This window comes from Myotis myotis, unplaced genomic scaffold (assembly GCF_014108235.1).
Source record: "Myotis myotis isolate mMyoMyo1 unplaced genomic scaffold, mMyoMyo1.p scaffold_m19_p_10, whole genome shotgun sequence".
Classification (NCBI taxonomy): Eukaryota; Metazoa; Chordata; class Mammalia; order Chiroptera; family Vespertilionidae; genus Myotis; species Myotis myotis.
In genome coordinates, this window is record NW_023416314.1 from 16,044,973 (window position 1) to 16,061,517 (window position 16,545).

The window sequence follows — 16,545 nt, forward strand, 5'->3', positions numbered from 1 at the left end:
CTTCATTTTCATCCTTTACCCACCCAGTCTTGTGTCTAATGCTTAAGACACAAGTTTGCCTGAACGTGGCCATGCTCTCTTTCACCTTTGGGCTTTTGCACTCGCCATCCTATTTTCCTGGAACTCTTTCCCTCTGCCATCCTGTGCTCTTCACCTGTCCTTCTCCTTCTCAGGCTTTAGGACACCATATAGTTCCCCTCCTCTAGGAAGCCTTCCTGACTCCACATCTAAACCCCCTCCTATGCTGCTCCCGTAGCACACTCCATGGTGCTCCTATCATTACGTTTATCAAAAGTCTTTCTCAAGACAGCAGAACAGGAAGTCCACAACCAAATGATGAGAGTTGGTACAATCTCCATGTCTTGAATGGACCAAAGAAAATCATATACACTATGTTAACCCTTGGAATACTTTGGCTTTGAGGAGTAGAAAAAAACTAACAGCCCTACTCTACCAAGGCTGAGAACAGAACAAAATGCAAAACCTAGATATCTGATGGAAAACAGGTGAACATTTAAAAACAGTAATGACACAACATAGTCTGCATTGAAAATGGTGATATTTGGCAAATCCCGGGAACTGATTCACCAACTTTCACCTGCTCATGAATGCTGCAATCTGGAGTGGTCTGGCCTTTTTTAGAACCCCGTAATCAGCTCCGAGTCTAAACCTAGATGATGGGCATCAGCCTAAGCAGAAGATCAAAAAGAGAGGAAACAAGGCTACATTACATTTTCTGAAATGAAGCACTGTGGTGGGCAAATGAGGGATGGGAGATATATATATATTACATCAGTCACTGAAATCCCCGCTAGGGAAAGCACTGTGTTTGTCCTGAAATAAATGTCTTAATTACCCACTATTGGTCAAAGGTGAGAATCACCCACATTCTACAGGCACATTCTCAAGAAACAAGAATTGATTGCTCAGCTGCTCTGTACAGGGGAGAAGTGATGAATTTAAAGTTCTGTTTGGAAAGAGGAGAAAGAGATCGGAGACAGAAAACTCCCAGAAGTGGCAAGAAAAAGAAGAGCTGGGGACAATGGATGTATCAGATGTTAAATCATAACCAGGAGAGACATAAATAAAACATTATTTACTCAAAAAAATGTTTGGACCTCTATGTGCCCTTCTTTTCTGGATATTTTGAGAGGAAACTATAAGGTAAGCAAATGTTTGCAGAAGTTTCAACTCCTGGCTCCTCAGAGACAGAGACCAAAAGACCTTTTGAGACCTTCTCAATCCTGTGATTCTATGACAGTTCACAGAATCAAGAGCATGATTAAACCTGAAGAACTATAATAAAAACAAACTTTGGGTGTAATTATAATACCCAAAAGTGCCTGCTTCGTCTCTTTTGTTGCTGCTTCTTGTGTTTTTCACCTAAACAGCTTCAAACTGCAAATTAGCACTTTAAAAAGATCCTGAGTTCTCAAAGGAAAGAAAAGTAAATACTTCTGAATTTATATCATGATTCTGGTTCCAAGTCAATATATTTGCTGCTGCTATAATTTACTTGACACAGCGAATATGTGCTAAACTGCTCTCCACAGTTGTATTAGACCTTATGGGGATGGGGCATAAAATATGAATGACATATGATCTCTGCTTGAAGAAACTCACAATCCAGTTTGAGGGACAGAAATATAGTAAATAATCCAAATAAAAGGAGATAAGTACAAAAATGGAGTTATATGAAAATACTACCTAATAAGAAATTATTATTTAAGACATGGAAAAGTCTTAAGCCTTGTGCTTTGTGGTACTATTATATCCTGTGATTCTTCTTATCAAAACATGTCAACTGTATCAGTTTAGCCTTGTGGAGACAAACAACAAAACTATGATAATAGACGATAATGCCAAATGAGAGAAAGAACAAGGCTCTGAACCAGAATTGGAGTATAATTTCATAAGGGCTACCAGCCTGGTGGGCAGAGTATTTTGCAATAAGCTAAAGTGTGGCTTCACCATTCAAGTGGTCGAATAGGGTTAGAAGAGACAAAGTACCTGAGAATGAGTCAACTCTAACGAGGTATAGCTCACCGCAACTATCCCATTCAGGTGAAGTCAGGTTACGATGAGCATCACTGAGAGGAAATGAAACCATGAAAGGGCAATTTGCTACTTTCTCAGGCTTGGGTGTGGGCGTAGAGAAGGACTTTGGTGTGGTGATGGTCTTGGGGAGCAACAAATGCAAAGGCTTCAGATCATTTTAGCCCCACCAGCTAAGTCATGGTGTCATGCCCAGCACTGCCAGCTTGACCACCAGCTGTACCCAAGGCGATCTCGGTGGCAGCAGACCTGTGGTGGACTTCCAGGCGGAACAGAAGCAGGTGTTCTCAGCCAGGACACCGAGAGTTGGTTAAAGTTGTGTTGGGACATCCGGGAAGCTGATTCCAACTGAAGAACCAGGCTGTTTGGAACTTCTGCCCCAGGTTGCAGGGTTTGTAGCAGAACCCATGTCATACCTTTGTCACAAAATTCATGCACTGGGGGGAGAAGGAGACGTTCCTCAGCCCAGCCTGCACCCTCTTGCAGTCCGGGAGTTCTTGGGGGATGTCCTGGGGAGCAGGCCTAAGCTGGCAGTTGGACATCCCTCGCGCAGTGGCCTTCCCTTAGTTCTTAAGGTTCCTGAAACTTTACTGTGAGCATCAGGTTTAGTGGAACAGCAATTGTGACTGTGGGAAAGAACAGCAAGATGCTGCAGCACATCGACTATAGAACGAGATGCACCTGGCAAGACAGCGCCCAAAAGGCTCTTGACAAGCATGTGAACTTGATCCTCTGTGATTGGGGTGAGTTCAGGAAGATCAAGCCAAAGAATGCAAAGCAGCCGGAGTGTGAAGGAAGGCGGGGTTTGAGTCTGGTGTTGTTGCCTGGGAGAGAACGTGGTGTCCATGACTGTGGAGGGACTGCCCCCCAGAGACACTGGCCTTGCGTTTGTACCACTTGCAGGAGCTGCAGGAGGCCCTGGGTTGGCAGGGCCACCGGCAGCTGGTGTTCCGATTCCCCAGGCTCCTGCTGGGTTAGCAGGTTCTGTCTGAGGGTTGGGGACGATCCCAGCAGGTAATGGCTCCACAGGAAAGAGACACACTAGCGGCTGCTGCAGTTGCAGCCATTGCCGGTGTTGCAGGAGCCCCCACACCTGTAGGCTGAGTAACCCCACCTCCAGCCACTATTGCTCCTCTACCCATTGGGCTTCCCCTGCTCGAGAGATGCCAACAAGCATGCCCCCCTCCATAAATGAGACCTCCCCTCCACCAGGAATTAGAGGTCCACCCAGGAATGCTCCCACCAAGACTCCAGGATACTACCGATCCGTAGTCACTTTTTCCTGCAGTGCATCTTGTGAAACTATGTAGAGTGTTTGTGAGCTTTTGTCCCCTCTTTGCTACATTAACATTCACTAATAAATAGATCAATTAAGCTGTAAAAAGAAAAATAGAGAAACTGCATCCCTTCATTCAAAATTAATGGTTAATATCTAAAGAGCTTTCTGGAAAAAAATGAATATTAATAACCTGAAGCCGAAACCGGTTTGGCTCAGTGGATGGAGCGTCGGCCTGCGGACTGGGGGGTCCCAGGTTCGATTCCGGTCAAGGGTATGTACCTGGGTTGCGGGCACATCTCCCAGTGGGAGATGTGCAGGAGGCGGCTGATCGATGTTTCTCGCTCATCGATGTTTCTGACTCTCTATCTCTCTCCCTTCCTCTCTGTAAAAAATCAATAAAATATATTAAAAATAATAATAATAACCTGAAAACACCACTGAGTTTGCTTTCCCAGTTAAAAGTGTGCATTGTAACCAGTGTGTGATGGCACTACATAGAAATCACTCCTGGAACCCTTTCTCCCCCATTTCACCTTTTACTTCTTTAATAAAAATTAGGGGTTGGGAGAGGACTCTGAATGTTAAATGACGCACGCTAGACTTTAAAAATCCATTGCTCCAAGGAAACGAGAACACCTATTTAAGAAATAAAAGAATCAAAACTATGAAATGAGAAATTATAAAGGCTGTTATTACATACAGATATATGACAACAGGAAAAAAATCTCCTGAGGGAAACAAAGCCGACTGCAATGACAACATGAAAGATAATATTAACAGAAATTTCCTTTTAATTCAATCCCCAAGAAGAAAGAAAAAGAGAATTCATTGAATGCGGGTGTATAAGTAAATGTGTTTTGAGTGATTGCTTTTCCCATTAGTAATGTAATAATCATACTTAACGTCAGAAATCTTGTTTTAAAACAGCAACAAGGTAAATGAGACATGATAAACTCCAGGAACTTCTCACTTGATCAGAGCAAAAAAAAAAAAAAGACAGATGACTAAAAAAAAAATGTGAAAAAAAGGCAGGCCCTGAGGCCCCAGAAGAAGCCAGCACCTGCCAGGGGAGAACCCGGCAGGGCACTGTAAGCTCAGACCTAGAGGCAGGAGGCAAGAAGGACATGCCAACAGCTTCGTTTTGCTCCCCGGGGCCTCCAGTTTCGCAGGAATGCACGTTTTCAGCAGAGCCAAAAGTATATTCTTGATACTAGAGTCACTAGGAAAAGGTAAATCGAAACAGGAAAAGTCATGAAGTTAACATTGAAAACATTGGCAGGGTCAACACCTGTCAGTGTTTACCCCTGGCTCCACAAGATACAGCCTGGGCACTTAAGGGACACAGAAGACACGCCTGTCTTATTCTGCCTTAGGTCTTGCCACTCTACTCACCCTTTCGGCTGTGGGAACACTGGGTTGGCATGTTCTTGCACAAACCAGGCCATCTCATACTGCTCCACTTCCTAAAGTGCTACTTTTCTTTCTTTTGCCCAGTTCACGGCTGCCCATCCTGTCTCGCTCAGGAAGCCTGCCCTGACCTCTGCAATAACCCCCTAACAATGACATCCTATATCCGCCCTCGACCCCTGTTGATAATTGTTCTCTTGCGTGATTGTCCCAAAGGACAGCGCTGAGTCATGTTTACTAGGGCATCACTGGTGCCAGGCATGTGGCCATGTGGTAAGTGAGTGAGTAACCGGGATATTTGTAAACTTTAATCAGCTGTTCTTTCAACTTTTACTGGCAAAAACGTCCTAAGCAATGTTTAGAGACTGCGGGGTTAACCAGGGGAGAAAAAAAGGAAATCCACAGTGCGCCCTATGTTCTCGAAGAGAATGCTTTTTAATTGTGGAGCGGTTGGGTGGGAGTAGGGGAGATACATTTAGGATATGTTTAAAAGATTGAGAAGGAGAAAAGTATGAAAGAAGGAAAACAGAGAGTTCTCTTATAACCACTCATTAAGCTGTATACATTTGCTTAGTAGTTCTAAGCATGTTTGAAGGGATTCAAATCAAAAAGGAGTGCTGTTAAGAGGCTTTGCAGATAAATTGTAGCTTAAGATGATAATAATTACCACGTACAATGTTATAATTCTATGTTCTACACATGTACATAATATGTAATGCCATATAATATGTAATACATATAATGGTATATGATAATAATAAACATTATCCAGCACTTTCTCCCTTCCAGGGAGACATGGCCTGAAAGAAGTTTCACTGAAAATACAGACTGTATTTGGAAGGATAGCATCCAGTGGAGCAGTATGGCCACCAAGCACACAAGACTATAGATGCCTATGGCACCAACTAGAGCAGGGGTGGGCAAACTTTTTGACTCGAGGGCCACAATGGGTTCTTAAACTGGACCGGAGGGCCGGAACAAAAGCATGGATGGAGTGTTTGTGTGAACTAATATAAATTCAAAGTAAACATCATTACATAAAAGGGTACGGTCTTTTTTTTTTAGTTTTATTCATTTCAAACAGGCTGGATCCGGCCTGCGGGCCGTAGTTTGCCCACGGCTGAGCTAGAGCCTTAGGGGACACAGTCAAGCAGGGTTTCCGGGAGACCACTGGATAGATCTTAAAAGAAAAATCTTGGTTCAAGATAAAAATTTAGGTTTCATCAGCATATATGTGGATCTTGAACAACAGTAATTGATGAGGTTACCCAAAGAGAAGACATAGAAGATGAGAATACATAGAAGAGAATATGTACTCAAATAAGATGATTAAAGATGTTCCCTGAAGGGCACCAACATTTAAAGTCCTGGATAAGGAGAAACAAGGAGACTGAGGAGCACAGGGACATGGGTAATGTGGAGCAATATGGCATTAACTAGGCATGATAATGGTAGAGCTCTGTATAAAATGTAATCATCATTTTCTTGTTTTTATTGTCTAACTTGATAATTTCTTTTGAGAAACTAATAAACTCAGAAAACAAATGAAGTCATTATTTAATTTTCCCAACTTGGAATGACTTCTTCCAGATACATTTAAAATTAGATACCCCTCTGGCCTTAGTCATTTTCATTGGGAATTTTAGAGGGCATCCATATAATCCTCCTTCCCCAGTCAGGGCTAGACCAAGGCTAAATGAATATTGAGCCTGAAAATTTGGCACCCTTTCAAATTTATAATCTTTCAATATTTCAATTCAATGCTTGAAGGAGATCAGAAAAAACATGTTTTCTATGAATAAAGATCACCTCTTTCATGTATAAAGTGAGATTCATCACAGCACTTAATGAATCACAAAATTTTAACTTATTTGGACTCATCTTTTACTTCAGTTTTTTCCTTACATAATTAAGCAAAGCTAGAGATAATTTGCATGACTATGGCTCTACAGATTGTTTATAATACTTTTGTTTTCCTGGCTTGAGTGTTGTCAAAATATTTCTATTTTTCTAGAGTGTTTTATTCTTCCCCTTGGTTGATACAATTTCATTTACAACTAACTTTCACTAGCTCCTCAGAGCAACACTGAAAAGGAAGTCCTTTTGTGTGAGTGTGAGTCCAATTTTCCAGCATAGTGAAGGGGTCCTGAATTATTTAGATGATCACTTTTTAAATGCTTATGTTTTTAAGTATTTAATTTCGAAGCAGTTTTAAACTTACAGAAAAATTGCAAGGATAGTAAAAAGAACTCTTACCTAGAGACCTCATTCAGGTTTTGCCACTCTGTCAATAATGTCCTTTAGAGATCCCATGTGGCACCTGGCTTTCACATCCCTCTAGTTTTCCTCGACCTGGATCAGCTCATCAGTCTTTCCTTCACTTTCATGACCTTAACATTTCTTTAAGTTATAGGTGGTTATTTTATAGACTCTCAATTTGGGTTTATCTGGTGTAGCCTCATAAATAGGCTCAAGTTATGTCTTTTTTTTTTTTGCCAGAATATTATAGAAACTTTGTTCTTTTCTTTGCAACCTATTAGGCAGCATATAATGCTTATTTATTCCACTAGAGGCCCAGTGCACGAAATTCATGCAGTGGGGGGCGGGGGAGCTGGTCCCTCAGCCCGCCAACCATGAGCCCAGCTTGTGGCTGAGCGGTGCTCCCCCTCTAAGAGAACACTGACCGCCAGGGGGCAGCTCCTGCATTGAGCATCTGCCCCCTGGTGGTCAGTGCGCATCATAGTGACCGGTTGTTCTGGTCGTTCCACCATAATGGTCACTTAGGCTTTTATTATATAGATTACACATGATGGTAATGTTTTTCTTTGGTAATAATACATATTTTGCAGAACGATGCTTTGTAACTATATAAAAATCCCTTCTTCACCACACTTGCACCCATTAGTTTTCGCATCCCTCGATGTGTCTTGCCTGGATCAATTATCACAAAAATAGTTTCCAAATGGTTAGTTTCTAAATTCATCATTCTTTTTGCATTTATTTATTAGTTGGCTCTCTACTTAGAAAGGAGAGCTTTCTCTTATCCCCATTGTTTGTTTATTTGTTCATTTATATCAGTAAAGACTCATGGTTCCTCTTTTATTCTGTGGACTACAACTCATTGCTACCATTACGCATTTTGATGCTCAAAGTGTCCCAGACTAGGCTGGATGAGGCTCCAAGAGCTGGCTTGTGTCTGTTTCACATGCCTCCATCATTATTGGAGCACTTCCTTACTTCCTGGCACCACAAGGTATTCTAGGTTCATCTTTTAATTTCCCTCCCCCAGCTCTACAAACTGCCATATCCATGGGCCCTAGTTCCTTTTAGTGGTGGTGGTTTTGGAAACCAAACTGTGGGTGCAAGATATGCCTGTGGGGTCCCTGGTTGCCAGCCCCTTTCACCCCATCAACGGACACAGATAGGAGTTATATACATATACAAGCACACACGCACATTTGGCTCCGTATTTATTTCTATGAATGTGAGTTTACACCAATACCCTCATTCCCATTCTCTCAGGTGTCTTTGGAGCTTTCCTCCTGTCCAAATCTGCCCCTCTCTTTCCTGACGGTGAGAAACCTGGCCCCTGTCATCTATGTAGCCGGCCTCTTGATCCTGCCAGGCCACTGCCTCTTACTGCCCCACGTACCCATGTCCTGACCCCTGCGAGGGGCTGCCTTCCCCAGGTTACCATCCCCATTTGGCCCTGCAGAAGGGCTTTTTGAGAAGGAAGGTAGGAACAGAGGAGGAGGGAGAAGAGGAAGGAAGAAAGAGAGAAAATTCTAGAGGAAAAAATGGAAACTTCAAAAGAAACTGCTGGGCAAACTTCCCGAAATTGCTGATTCAAACACTGGAATATGTCTATAATTTCGTGAATTGCCTCACTAAAACGATTAGGCAAGTGGAATGTGATCTAATGAGACCTTTGACACCCCACCCTTACACAGGCAGCTGTAAACACATATACTGCCCAACCTCAAAAGCCCACATTGGTGATCATTGCATTATAGGCTTGAGATTTTACAAGAATAAACAAAATGCTAACTATATTGACACTATACTTGTCTTTCAAAGTTCATGATCCAAGATAAACATAGTTGTTAGCCTTCTGGCCCGCACTTCCTACACCCCCCCCCCCCCGGTGACCCCTCGCCTCCATCCTCACTCCCCTCCAATCTATGCCGCACGCTCCTTTCAGAGCTGTCTCTGTGTAAATGCAAACCCAATCATGTCATTCCTGGGGAAGAAACCCGCCGGTGGTTTCCCATCGCAAACCGTTAATGTGTGGATGCCTTAGCTTGGCACAAAGGCTCCCATGACGTTGCCTAGTCCACTCCTCTCTGGGCCCTTTAAGTAAACTCAGCAAGCCCTCAGTAGCCCTTGTTGCTACTGTGGCTGTTCCAGACTTGTTCCGTGCCTTCTGCCTTCCTTGTGCTGCCAGCGTATTCCAGCTCTATGCCCTGGAACCTCACCAGTCCTGCCCCCTGGATCTACAGCTTGGGTTAGAACTTGCTTCTCTCCTGGCTTTCACCGTTGGCCATGCTCACCCAGCAAATGATTCCTGGCCTCCGCCTTCCTGTTTCAGTCATCGGAACTGTGGTGAGAGGTGTCCTCCATCAGGCAGTTCTCTGCCCACTTTTTCTGCCCCATCTCCTGGTGCTGCCACCAAATCATCTGTGCATAAAAATACCTTCCGTTTCCTAAGAATAGATGCACTTTGACATGTTCCTACCCCATAATCATCTCGGTTTAGAATTTCTACCTCCTCATTTCCTTTCACCATCTCACCCATCTCAACTCTTACTCCTTCTCACCTCACATCTTGCTGGTGAACGCTAACTCCTTCAGCAATCAACACTCACCTACATCCCAGCCTATGGAAATCCCACCCTCCTTCCACTCTCATTCTCAATAGTCCAGACAGAAATGGGCTTTCTCTCTTCTGCCCGCATTTGGACCTTTAAATACCTTTATTACTCCACTAATTGTCCTGTAGGATATTTTTAGTTTACATTCAAGACTCTCACTGGAGACTCTAAGACCCGGGAAGGCAAGAGCACGTTTTTATGTACCTTTTGTAGCTAGAACACTAAGCCTAGTACCAGCATATAGAATAAATGCAAGAGATTTAGACTGAGTAAATAGATGAAGCCCAGGGAAACAAATGAATGAGTAAAATAGGCCACTGAGTCCATTATATAGAACTTTTGTTTTCTCAAATACAAACTAAACTTAAGGATATATTGGCATAGACTTTCAAAATTTCACTTACTGTTTTTAAAATGTATGTTAGCATTAAAGGAAATTTTACAAGAATGGTTAGGTATACGGTTTTATCACATTGACGCTATCGTTTTCGGTTCTCTGGGTTTCCTTCCAACTTTCTTGCCTACATGTACAAACTTTTCTTCAAAAGACATAGAACCAAACTTGCCCAAATTTGTATTTGGGGGGGGGGGAAGGGGGGAGGGTTAAAATTGTTCTTTTAATATTTTATGCATTGTTATTTCATTTCTCATGACTAAATTATGTAACATGGAGTTGCCATAACTTAGGTAACCACTTCCCTATTTTTAGACATTTAGGTTGTTTCCAAGTTTTTTGCTGTTATAACTAAGCAAAAAATAACATCTTGGTTTTTTTCTTTTAAGTTATTTTTAAAAATCATTCTTCTTAAATTCTTAGGAATGTGGCCCAAAAAGTAATTCCTTGTATGTATTGTAGAATTGCTTTTTAGAAGGTTTCTACCAATTTGCAGTGTAAAGGCACATTTTTGTCACAAAGAGTCAGTCCTTTTTTACCAAAGGTCTTACTCTAAATTCTCTATCTTATTGCAGTAGTAAATTTTGAGCCCCGGGAGTATAAAATCAGTGTCTCAGATCTTTGTACTCCCAGGGTCGAGAACACAGACTTAACAGATTTGGATTTAACTCTTGGAGCCACCACTTAATATCTGTGTGTATGTGAACAAATCTTCACCTTCCCTAAGGCCAAGCGTCTTCACTTGAGAACGGAGATCTCTTAAAAGTTGTATGAAAAAATGTACATACGGTCCTTGGCTGAGTGGCTGGTATAAAATAAGGGTTTAATAAAAGTTTGACACCTAAGGGTAATGCTACACACCTTTGATTCATTATATGGGTTGATTTAATATGTATCCCTCTGAAGACAATCTTGTTTCCCTTATTCCTAGCTTTAATCATTCAATCCCTCACTCATTCAAGCATTCACATATTCAACAACACTTTGTTGAATTCTTTGTTTGTGCCAGACACTGTCCTGTGTCCTAGGGAGACTGCCGTGAACAGAATAAATAGAGTCCTTATCCTTATGGAGCTTAGTGGAGAAAGACAGACAGCAGACACATAAATAATCTATAGTATGTCAATGTGTACATTTCATGATATAATGTTGTATTTTTCCCCACAACTGTTATTTTAATCAATGGTCCATTCAATAAGCAATGACATCTTAGAAGAAAATGTCATATATTCATTTTCATTAATTCATCACAATATTTCTGGGAACAAATCATGGTGAAAAACAATTATGAAGGCTCTCATTTATGAACTGAACTGAGCATTAAGCAACCATTAGCCATTTTAATCTTCTCAACAGCCTTCTGAGATAGATTATCTCATAAAATATCATGAGATAATACCCTATGTTACAAAGCAGGAGATAGTTTAAGAATCTTCACAGATTGTGGTGGTCCTTTACTGGGTTTGGCTTTTTGGTATCTCATTGTTGTTTTGATTTACATCTCTCGGATGATTAGTGACTCTGAGCATGTTTTCATATGTCTCTCGGCCTTCTGTATGTCCTCTTTCGAAAAGTGTCTATTTAGGTCCTTTGCCCCTTTTTTTATTGGATCATTTATCTTCCTTTTGTTAAGTTGTATGAGTTCCCTGTAAATGTTGGAGATTAAACCCTTATCTGAAATATCATTGGCAAATATGTTCTCCCATGCAGTGGGCTTTCTTGTTGTTTTGTTGATGGTTTCTTTTGCTGTGCAGGAGCTTTTTATTTTGATGTAGTCCCATTTGTTTATTTTCTCCTTAGTCTTCATTGCCCTAGGAGCTGTGTCCGTAAAGATATTGCTACGACATATGTCTGCTATTTTGTTGCCTATGGAGTCTTGTAGGATTTTTATGGTTTCCCATCTTACATTTAAGTCCTTTGCCATTTTGAGTTTATTTTTGTGTACGGTGTAAGTTGGTGGTCTACTTTCATTTTTTTGCATGTATCTGACCAATTTTCCCAACACCATTTATTGAAGAGAATATCTTGACTCCATTGTATGCTCTTGCCTCCTTTGTCAAATATTAATTGAGCATAATGGCTTGGGTCGATTTCTGGGTTCTCTGTTCCATTCCATTGGTCTATATGTCTGTTCTTGTGCCAGTACCAGGCAGTTTTGAGAACCATGGCTTGGTAATATAGCTTGATATCTGGTTTGGTTTTTTAAATTTTTCTTTGGCTGCCCAGCACTAACTTCCTCTCAATGGGAATGTCTCCCACAGAGGAAATTGGTGGTATCTATGCAATGTATCCTGCCTCCTAGTATGGAGGCCAGATTCAGAGGTCCTTCTTGCCTCTGGACATCCAGGTTAAGGCACATGACCCAGACCCAACCAACAGACTCTCCCACTGAAGACCCTGAAAGCTGAGGGAGTGAAACTAGGATAGTTAGAAACAAGAGCCTAGTCTCAACGCCTGGACTGTCCAGCTGTAATACTTTCCAGTGGTAAGAGGCGAGGGCCCCAGCAATAGATGACTCCTTGGCTTTGGTTTCCACTGACCTCAGTCCTTCTGCTTTTCCAGCCTGCTGCTCCAGTCTTCCTGACAATTCTCTGAGCTACCTAATCTTTCACATATATTATCCAGAACTGAATTTCATAGCTTGAAACTTAAGAACACTGACTGGTAACACATATAGAGAAAGGCCAAGTCAGTGTTTGATTCTAAGTCTGTCTAAATGCAAAGCCTGGGCTCTTTGCACAAAGGTAAGGCAAATAGGCAGTCAGTTAATTTTTCAATAATTATTCCTCAATCCATCAGACAGATAGCAGGTACCATCTCAGAAACCTAAATGTGAAAGATTTACTAGAACTGCTATGGCATTGAATTCAGCTAGGATCTAGCAAGAAGTTCTCTGCAATAAACTTGATTCTAAGAAGTCTGCAGGATCCCCAAAATGTCATCCCTGCTCAAAGCCTACCAACTTCCTGTTTCATGTATGTTATTTTAATCATCCAGTTTTTCTACAGATACTATGCTTTCTGACATTCTCTGTGACCTGGTCTCTCATTTCATGTCCTTGTCGTCATTGACTTGCTTTGATATGATCTTTTTAAGTTGGAATGATTTGGATTTAAATTTGATACAAGGATAATAGAAAGAAAGCAGACTTTGCTCCCCTGTGAAGAGAAAAATATCAAGAAAAGGAAACACCTAGTGAGAAATTACCAGCTGGGGTTTGTCATTCTTTTTGGAAAGAATAAGGATGCTGCCTAGCACTGGCCTGGAGCTAAAATTTATTTACACTAACTTTTAAGTGACTTATGAACATAAATTGCTATTCCTCTTCAGTTTTTGCATTTAAAAATTAAAGTATCATACTTGGGAATATTGAGATTGATTATATTCATACATGAGAAGGTTGGGTAGTGGGACCTACTAAAAATATCTATATCACACCTTTTAGGCAGTTATTTACCTCAATCTGCTTTCAAAAGTGGAAGTTGGCAAAACTCTTTAGAATTCTAGAGGTGAGGATGTCTTCTCCCTATTGGCCCCAGAGTTTCTTATTGTCATTTCTTCCACTCAAATGCTCCCCTCTCTGCCTGCTTTTGTACCGGGGTCATTACCATGAATTGGAACAATGGTTTGGGGAGAAAACAAGGAAACACAATGACCACGTGGAGAAATTTTCAAGGATTCAGTCCTTGTTCTTCAATTTGGCAGCTGCTATGAAGGTACAGTTAGCACTGCAGAGCTCAGGAAAGCATATCAATGCAAATTTTGAAAGATTATTGTAATATTTTTTCCTTTCAAAAAAAAAATATATTTTTTCCTTTCCTTAGACCAAAAGGTGACCATGAGGGTTTGTACATTCACTCATTCATTCATTCATTCATTCATTCATTTATAAAACAAGCTTGATTGTGACTTTTGTATCATTTAGTTTTCAAGAAGCTTACAAGTCAGTGAGTAGAATGAATTTACTAGATCTCTGGTTTCCTTTCTTTTTTCTTCTGAGAATCATGTGTTACGTGTCTCAGAGTATGTGGCAGCGATGATGTTCACATGTGCAACAAACTCTTGTTGAGCACCTGGGATTATTCACTGGACCCCATACATTAGCTGTAACTCCACTATTTTCTTTTTCACATGGAAAGTATATCAGGATGAGAGAGAGAGAGAGAGAGAGAGAGAGAGAGAGAGAGAGAGAGAGAGAGAGAGAGAGATCACTATGGGAATAACCTTGAATCTAATAAAAATGTGAAGGCCATTCATATAGTTTTGTTAGTGATGAAAAGTGGCACAGGCTGTTAACCTTGGTTCAGCAACTTCCGTTCTCTAGTTCTTGCTAAGAAACAATTCAGAGAAAGTTTATTTAGAAAGTCACAGAGGTAGAAGAAGTGAGCTGTAGAAGAAATGGACTTAGGAAACAAGTTACAGGAAAAGAAGGGCCCTTCGGATCTTAAGGAAGAGAGAGAGAGCTCTGGGAAAAGAAAGGGGTGGGAAGGTCAGGGTGTGTTCCATAGAGAGAGCCTCACTCTGGGTCCTCCATCCTAATGGCTTTTATCTGGAGGACTGAGAAGAGAATCCCAATGGAACATTCATCAGCTTTCCTGGTGTGCCCCCTCATGGTATCCACTGATTGGTCAGCACCAGGAAGCCATTATTCAATACAGCTGGTCCTAATATGAGCCATGGTATCACTCCATCTGATTTTGCTGCTTCTCTGGGCCCGGAGCTGAAACACAACTGAAGCCTAGACGTCTTCTTCCAGGGGTTAATGCTCAAGGGTGTGGTAGTGCAAGGGCTTATTGTTTTGGCCCATTGCTAGGCAACTGGGCTCTCCACCCCGGTGACCCTCTGCACCTGGCCCATTTTTCCTGCTCTGCCCCTGCCTATCTAACTCCCTAGCTCCCTACTATACTTTCATGGCTTGATAAGTATTAGTAATAAATTATTGGCAATGAACTTCACAAATGACTTTCAAATACCAGGTATATCACCACAGAAAATGCATGGGTAAGGGCAGAATTGAATACTTTCTGTGACTGGAATGTTCTTGGCACTTTTTATAAATTTTTTTTTCATTTCATCCCGGGCCCCGCAATTTGTTATTTACTCAACAAATCCAGTGGCTTTCCAACTTTTAGCATCCATCAGAATTACCTGGAAGGCTTGTTAAAACATAGGCTGCTGGGACCAGTTCCCAGAGTTTCTGATTCAGTAAGTCTGGGCGGGGGCTGAGAATTTTCATTTTCAACAAGTTCCCAGAAGACAGTGAGGATGCTGGTCCAGGAATCACACTTTGAGAATCATTGACGAAGTCATCCATTCAAAAACGTTTATTAAAAACCTACCTGGTGCCTGGTGCCAAAGTGAAAAAGAGAAACTAGACATTATTTTATACGAGCTAATGTCCACTGAGCACTCTGCTATGAGCTTTGTTATGACAGGATTTACTCCTTTATGATAATTCTACAAAGTAGATATTGTTTCCCCTATTTGACAGAGGAGAATACCACAACTGTAACCTGCTCGAAGTCATATGGACAGGTTTCTGAACTCGGGTTTGAACACCTGTCTATTGCATGCCAAGTGGTGCCAGCAGACACCACGTAATATGCTATGCTACCCCTGTAACACTGAAGAGCTTACATACAGTATTATAGTCAGTGTTTTGCAGGTTGTTGTTTTTTTATAAAATGATGTTCAGAGAGGTTAAATTACTTGTCCAAAGTTATTCAGCTAGGAAGTATCTTAAAATGTAATGTCAGTTTGTCTGATGCCAAAGTGCTTTTCCCACCATAAACACCATTTCTCCTTGATTTATCTCTAGGTCAAGATCAATCTTAGTCAGAGCCAGAAAAGAAAATGAGCCTCAGTTAACTAGAGCGAGCAGAGAATGGATAGTTCAGTCTAATGTCTTGGTTAACTAAGTCATCTCTCTTGTGTTCACTTTCTTTCTAATAGTTATCAGTTCACTTTCCACCCGAAGTCAGCACCGTTTAAAGTAACGTTTCCCTCATGATTCAGGACCATCATACCCCACAACCATCCTGAAGAACAGCATTTGTTACTGACACATATCAAAGTGGGTGCAGAGGACACAGACGATTGGATTGAATGTGTAGGGAGCCCAGAATTCCTGCGGACAAATTAAACTATAATCTAATCACTTACCTTCCCTGGAACCAGAATGGGAAAAGGCCCCCAAGCTGACACTAATCAAATGACTCAGTTTAGTTGGGTTCTAGTTAATCAAGTTTATCCCAATTTGTGTAAGGAGCTGATAGAATTCAGTAAAAGTGACCGCTTATCTCCTTTTGTGGCTTGGCAAATTGCAAAGAATGAAGCTTTCCCTAACTCCTGTGTACTGCTGTGTTACCCAGTCATCAGGGAGAGAAATGAGCTGTATAATTACCTTTTGAGACATGAATCATCCTTGCTCTGAGGGTCCAGACCTGTTTGACTCTATAAAAGCAGCTCAAGGTCGAAGTGCAAATGTGCACTGTCTGCCGTCCCCGAGGCTGATATAATTACCAAGCTACCTTGAGGAG

General features: G+C 41.4%; 1 pseudogene; it reads left to right on the plus strand.

The window, feature by feature from the left end:
• The first annotated feature begins 2,683 nt into the window (after positions 1-2,683).
• LOC118664136 lies at positions 2,684-3,327 on the plus strand (annotated as a pseudogene).
• Positions 3,328-16,545: the final 13,218 nt, after the last annotated feature.